This window comes from Alosa sapidissima, chromosome 21, assembly GCF_018492685.1.
Source record: "Alosa sapidissima isolate fAloSap1 chromosome 21, fAloSap1.pri, whole genome shotgun sequence".
In the NCBI taxonomy this organism is placed as follows: Eukaryota; Metazoa; Chordata; class Actinopteri; order Clupeiformes; family Clupeidae; genus Alosa; species Alosa sapidissima.
This window is the reverse complement of record NC_055977.1, coordinates 10,207,779-10,215,278: the sequence shown is the minus strand read 5'-3', so window position 1 is coordinate 10,215,278 and position 7,500 is coordinate 10,207,779.

The following is a 7,500-nucleotide window of genomic DNA, read 5'->3' as shown; positions in this document are numbered from 1 at the left end:
GTCCTGGACGGGAGCCCTGAGACACGCTGAGGAGAACCGTTCAGGGTCCGTTCAGAACATCTGGACCGGGTCGGCGAGGCTAAACAGGGCCGGAGCCCTTTTCTCGCGCACGCCAATCAAAGTTGCCTCGCTTGAGGAACGCTCGACACCTGGGCTCGATAAATCAGCTGAGACGAGCCGTTGCCATGGCGATGCGGAGAGAGAGGACAAGCGGCCGAGGCAGGGGCGTGTGCGGTTGCGTCAGGTTAAGGGGCTGCAGTGTCTGGGACGGAGCGGGGCTGGGCTGGAGGATGAGGGAGGAGAAAGGGGGGGGGGCGACTCTGAGAGATCAACAGTCCAGAAAGAGCGATTGTTTTCCCTCTGGTGGAGTGGAACTCCCAGCCCCCCCCCCCCCCCCCCCCCCCCACTTGGCAGCGGTGGTCGAAAATGTGAAAGCCAGATGTGGAGCCTTGAGTGCAGATGTGAACGCTTAGAGGCCAAGAAAAAAGCTAATCTCACAACCTGGGAACTCATACAGTCTCCCCCGTGTCAGTCTCTCTCTCTCTCTCTCTCTCTCTCTCTCTCTCTCTCTCTCTCTCTCTTTCTCTCTTTCTCTCTCTGTCTCTCTCTTCTTTCTCTCTCTCCTCTCCTCTGTCTCTTCCACTGATACATATGTTCATGCTGAACCAGGACATCTCCAAAGCCACACTTCATCTTGAATAATTTATTTAGGAAATGATAACACCACACAGCCATCCAATTGGTCCAATAATCAGCATTAGACACTCATTAAATCTCCTCACCGCATTCTAAAACAGCTTCCAGGAATACTCCAAATCACTGAACAAATACCTCATGCAGTAATGATTAGTTACTGTTATGAAGTCAGGGAGTGAGGGAAAACACACAGAGTCAAACTCTGATGAAGACGCTATTGCGTCGAAATGTTGGTCATCAGCACCAGTAAAGCTCGGTTTAACCAATCGTGTGCTCTGGTCTTTTTTCGGGGGGGGGGGAGGGTTCAGTCTTCTGAAGTGGCCCGAGATTTGTCATTGATTCTGAAAAACTAAAACTCAGACTAAAACGAAAAAAAAAAAAACTAAACTAAAACTAGAACATTCTGGAAAACTAAAACTAAACTAAAACTACGACTGCAGTTGTAAAACTAACTAAAACTAAACTGAAATCAGAAACTAAACTGAAAGACTAAATCAAAATAAAAACTATGGACATTTTCAAAACTATAATAACTCTGTTTAGGGAAGGTGTGGTCAGTTTGAAAAGAGTTGTGTAACATCAGATGAGGCTGCAACCTGATTGGCTTGGTCCAAGAACCTTGACCCCTCTAAGAAATCAAGGTCAAAATGTTCCTACAGAGCAGCATGGTTTCACCCACTGTCATATGGAAAGACCTTCAGTTAGAAAACCCTGAGCCAAACTTTTATTGCATCACTTCAATACCTGCCCAGAGCCAATCAGGATAGAGGCAGACAAATTCTTTATTCTTGAGGTCTTTTCTATGTCTATTTTTTCTTCTCTTGAATGAAAGACCATTCAAGTGCATCAAAGAGAAGCTCTTCATATGGTTCCTTACAAGCAATGCCTCAATATATCACAACTCTGGCCTGCATTAACATTAAACACTGTGGTCAGAATGAGAGAGACTCAAGCCTGACCCTACAAGGTTAGTGTACTTCTCACAAGTTCCAGGTTGTTCAGAGTTCTGAAATATTCAGCAAAACTGTCAAACTGTCTGAGGAAAACACAAACACAGAAACACTAACACAACCAACCACACACACACACACACACACACACACACACACACACACACACACAGGGGCGCCTGCAGGAATTAAGGCTATGGTACGCACCCCCCGGGCAAAAAAAAATTAACGCGTGGACAATATTTGTCCGTTTCCCGGTTTACATAGCATAGCAACATTCACCTATTCATTTGGACAACTTGATACAGCCCTATACAGGCTAAAGTTACCTTTAGTTTTGTTCTAGCATACCGTGACGTCTGGCTTTAAACAGCTGTCTAATGCAGTCTAACGTTCTGACAAGCAATTGCCTACCTTGTTCTTGCCCATCTGGAATAACTCCTAGCTTTGCTGCATCCATTCTTTCTGTTTTCGTTGTTTAAACTTGTGATATCCATGATGAGTATTGAGTTAGTGAATTATCTCAACATAGTGTGCTGATAATATAGATAGCTGAGTAAAAGAAAACAAGTAGCCTAGTTGCGTGCCTGCGTGCGTATTCTCTCTCTCCTGCTCAAACAAAATGTGTGCGCGTTAATTTTGATAACGTGTTCACTAACTTCAATAGAAAATTGTAAATTGTAGCCTGATGGCATGCAGCTAATGGGATACTGTCCATAGTTGGGAAGGTATGGTGGGCCAAAACACACAGGAAATTTTCTTTTGTTGAGTAGCCTGATGGTAGGCACAGTGCGTACGGACGTACACCTGCAGGCGCGCCTGCACACACACACACAGGCATGGAGAGGAATGAAGATGAAGCAGCCCCTCTGCATTCATGACGACATCCCCACGGTCCTCCCCTCCTTCTCTCAGCCAGTGGTTATTGATTAGGCCACATGAGGCAGGGTGAGGGGCACCTTATGGTAACAGGCTGACTGGTGCTGGGTGATCATCTTTATTCAGGAGGTGTGGAAGGGGCGGGGGCTGATGGCATGTGTGCGTGTGTGTGTGTGTGTGTGTGTGTGTGTGTGTGTGTGTGTGTGTGTGTGTGTGTGTGTGTGTGTGTGTGTGGCATATTTTAGGTGGGGAATCTCTCATTCTGTGTGTGTGGGGGGAGGTGTGTGCGTGTGTGTGTGTGTGTGTGTGTGTGTGTGTGTGTGTGTGTGTGTGTGTTTATGTGTGAGAGCATGTGTGTGTGTGTGTGTGTATGTGTGTGTGTGTGTGTGTGTGTGTGTGTGTGTGTGTGTGTGTATATGTGTGAGAGCATGTGTGTGTGTGTGTGTGTTTATGTGTGAGAGCATGTGTGTGTGTGTGTGTGTGTGTGTGTGTTTATGTGTGAGAGCATGTGTGTGTGTGTGTTTATGTGTGAGAGCATGTGTGTGTGTGTTTATGTGTGTGTGTGTGTGTGTGTGTTTATGTGTGAGAGCATGTGTGTGTGTGTGTGTGTGTGTGTGTGTGTGTGTGTGTGTGTGTGTGTGTGTGTGTGTGTGTGTGTCTCGGGCAGCTGTCAGCTGGTCTCTTACCGGGATGCACTCGCTCCGCAGCGCATCCCATCTGAGTCTCTAATGACCTCTGACCCCCGGGGTGTTCCCAGAGGACCAATAACACGTCCCTTGATTTACTGTGGGGAGTTACATGCTGCTTATGTTTAATAAGCACTACACAGGACTGCCCCCTCCCCCAGAACCTCTGAGGGAATTACCTCACATCCATCTTAAGCTGATTGGAGATCAGGAGGTAGGGGCCACACATGGGCTGAAGCTCTGGAGCTAGCCGAGTAGGGGATGGAGGGGGCAGGGCATAAGAAGGAGTAGAGGAGCTCTTAGATTATTGGATTTTTTATGTTTTGCGTTAAGATCAAGATTTATGATTGGTTATGTAAATGAGATCAATTTGATTTCCCTCTTCACATTCTTCATGAGAGCAGCTACTTGATACAGCAGTATTTCCCTGCAACTCAGCTATTGTGGCTGAACACACGTCTAGTGAATTCTTACATGGCTTCCAGGAGAGAGCTTTATAGTTAACTGGAACTATGCCATAAACTTGTGCATCCAGAGAACAGAAATTAAAGCAGACACATGCTGTTGACAAAGACATGAATTAGTGTGATGTCAAACACATTCCGGATTGATCAGAGACTCTGCACTGGCTTCAATTCATATTGCGATCTGATGCTATAGGATTGTCAGTCTCTTTGCCAATTGTGGTCTCACATCTCTACAAATAGAGAGAAATAAAAACGAAAGACAGATAGGAAGGAAAGTTATGAATCAGCTGTGCCCAGGGATCCATACAGATAAATGGGAATCAACTCGGCTGATTAGTTTGGCGATCAGGAAGCCTCAGCTGGGAGTCGTTGGCACCGCATTGGGAAATCGTGCAGGCAGAGCGCTGCTCTTCTATATTGGAGCAATAAATAAACAAAATAAAGAAAACGAAGGCGGATAAATGGGATGTGCCGGCTTGTCTTCTATAGAAGACCTGCCGTTCCTCGGCCTGACAGGTAATTTTTACTGCGCTGTGCTGTGTGCATGGCGGCGTATAGCTCACTCTCCCCGAGAATGAATGGATGTGTGTGTGTCAGCACGGAGACGCAGACGAGAACGCCGGCTCAGCCAGAGGGGTGTATTTTTGGACGTGTGAGGTGATGACGAGGTGGTGATTTTCAGTAGTCCCTCCGAGGAAGATAACAGAGATGCGCCTCATCATGTGACGTCTGTGTTAGATCATAATAATACGACAGGTTCTTGATAGGCCTGACAGGCGCAGATAATATATGGCACAGGAGTGGACAGAAATGCATATCGCGCGCAGGGAAAAGTTTGGCAAAGAAGTCATTCTGTTACTGAGTTACATTGTGCAACTCTATCCAGTGCTGCCACAGCAAAACTTGAATAAAGCACATCTGTGTCCGAACTGAGGCTGTTCTGATCAGCCCTTTTAGTTACATTGAGTTGTTCAATTTTCCAGACTATGGGTCAGAATCTCACCCATTCAAGAGGCCAAGTGCTGACAACCTTGAATGTGTGAATGTACCTTGTTGCAATGTATTAGTAATTAGAACAGTGCAACTTCAGGGCATAACTGGTTCAGACCATTTTCTTCCTCTGACAACTTGACATGGTGACGCAACACAGACAGCATTCCTGTTTGGGGAGAAGTGGACACATTGTATGTGGATGATAGATTGCTGTAGCAAACATGAGTGCTGTGTGTTGAGTCACAATAACAGAATATCTCAATGTAAGTGCTTTGTGTCTTTTTTTTTTTAATTAAAGTGACAATTTTCCTCATAAGTAATGCTTCGTGCAAGCTTAAAAGCTTGAAGGTTGAAAATAAACCTGTGGACAGATTCACCTTTCGGAGCCTGAAAAAAGATCTCGTTTGTGTGTGAGCAGAACCTCAGTCTTAGTCATTTCCTCCATCATTCCTCTTCACGCAGAGCCCCTTTAGCAGCTGCTGAGTCACTTGGTGCCCAGTGTCGAAGTGGGGAGTGAGGGGGACAAGTGAGAGTGGAGAGTGGAGAGTGGCCAGGAGAATGGCTAGGTGCCAGTAATATTGGAATAACCACCTTGGTGCATGTGCTTTCCAGGGCCGGTGAGCATTTCCTTTCTCCCTGACTTGACCTCCTGCTTGGCCCCAGGGCTTTGTCCTGATCCTCTGTCTCCTCAGGTTAGTCATGGTGTTTGCACAGCGCCGAGATGGCCCGTTCACGCTTGACCTTTTCCAGTCACGTCACTCTTAGTGTTCCTCTCTCTCTCTCTCTCTCTCTCTCTCTCTCTCTCTCTCTCTCTCTCTCTCTCTCTCTCTCACTCACTTTGTCTCTGACTTTGAAAGTTAAAGACCACCTGAATCACAATATGTTGAATTATAGTCTGTAAATATGTTTAAAGTTTAAGTATTAAAATAAGAAAGGCTGTATGTATCATTTCATCGTGTATACCTCTGCTTTGTGAGAGATCTGTTCTCTAATTATCACTATGTCAATATGCACTCTGATTGCAATTTATTAATAGCTTTTTTTGAGAACAAAGGAAGATAAAAAATAATTCACTCATTCACCACAGGTACAAAGAAAAGGGGAAAAAAGGCAAGACCAGAATAGAAGGCTTGTGAGCGCTGTGAATTAGTGTAATTAGTCAAGTTTAAAATGTAGATTTAAATGTGCTTATTAATTCCATTCTGCTCATTTCATATGACTGACTACACTTAATTAAGTCACATTGATTAGACCTTTCTGAGACTTCCCCCACAACCACATAATTATGACAAAATAGAGCACTTGATTCAAAAATCGACATGATGTCGAAGGAGTTCTTTCCCTTTCGACAGCCCTGAGGGTGTAGAGAGCTCCTTGGGACCACCTTGAGTAGGCTTTTCTCAACCATCGTGATTGAAGGCTCGTTCATGCAGCTCTTTGCATGGGGCCCAATTAAACTGAGCCAGGAGAGCCATAGTTGGTTTTCTAGCATGCACCACCTCTGAAATGGTAGCGGAAGCTGCAGCACGAATTCCGAGAAATTCAACCATGACCTGTTGTAGCGTACAGATCAATGTTAGACAAAGACAGATTGGTGGAAAACAAATGGCAGCAAGAAAGTGAATAATCTATTTCCTGTGAATAGGTACCAGTGGTGAAGCAGCATCTGTGTTTTTATTCTTGCAAATGGAAACATGCACACAATGAAATAAATAAAAACCGTTGGAGCATAAATGCGGCAGGCATAAAAAAAAGAAGCAAGCCACAGGAGTGGATGAGTTAATGGCTGATAGCCGTATTGTTCCTAAAGTGTGTCCCAGGCGTTGATTGTGATTTTGAGTGGGAATTATCCCAGTGGGGGGGTGGCTTTGTCATACTGTGAGTACTGTTCATTAACACAAGCGCTTTTCTTTGTCTGGCTTTTTGTTTGTCCGTGCACTTGATTTTGATGACACCCAGCCTGGTGCCAGCGATGCTGCCGCTGCTGCTGCTGTTGTGTGGCGATGATGGATCTCACTGTTGAGTGCTGTGGATTCAGCCTACAAATGGCTTTCATAAAGACTGGCCTTTTCCCTAATGTGTCTATCTTATCTTCTCCCTCGGCTCTCCCTCTCCTCTGCAGCAGGCACAGAGGATGGAGCTCGCCGTGGCACAGCAGGGACGTCATGAAACAGGAAGATTGCTTTTTTTTTTTAAACAGGAAGATTGCTAAATATGTGGGACGTTTAGGAATTACATCACATTGATCATATGGCCAATCAGAGCTGTGAAGAATGAAATAGTTACGTAACAGTGGATATTCCAAGAGCCAGCAACAGTATAATGTACATCATAAGGACCTCTTTTAGGACACTCTGTTAATATGGGAGATCACCACCATTCATCCCATTACAGGCTGATGGGTATTTAAGGCATTAATGTGTGTCATCGATCTACAAACACTGTCTGGTCAGTGTGCCGCGCGCAAATGCACAAAATGAGCAGGCGGGGCTGCCGATCTGTTTCCTGATATGTATGTTAATTCATGGAGACCTGAGTCTCTATATTATAGAGCCTAAATAAGTCCAGAGATGTCCCTTCTCTGGGTGTCTGCCTTTTGCAGAGATGGATGTTAGATAGATTGTATGTAACTTTAACTTATTCCCAAATATATATTACTTTATCCATCTCTTTTTCAGTGATAAACGACACATACTGTACATGGATTTTCTTTAGAATTGAGTACAAGAAAGATGCACTGGCTGTACTTCCAAAAATATTTGGTAAAATGTAAGTTTATTTTAACTGTTGGTTACACCCCTTGGACATGGGAAGTGAACAAAGCGTCCC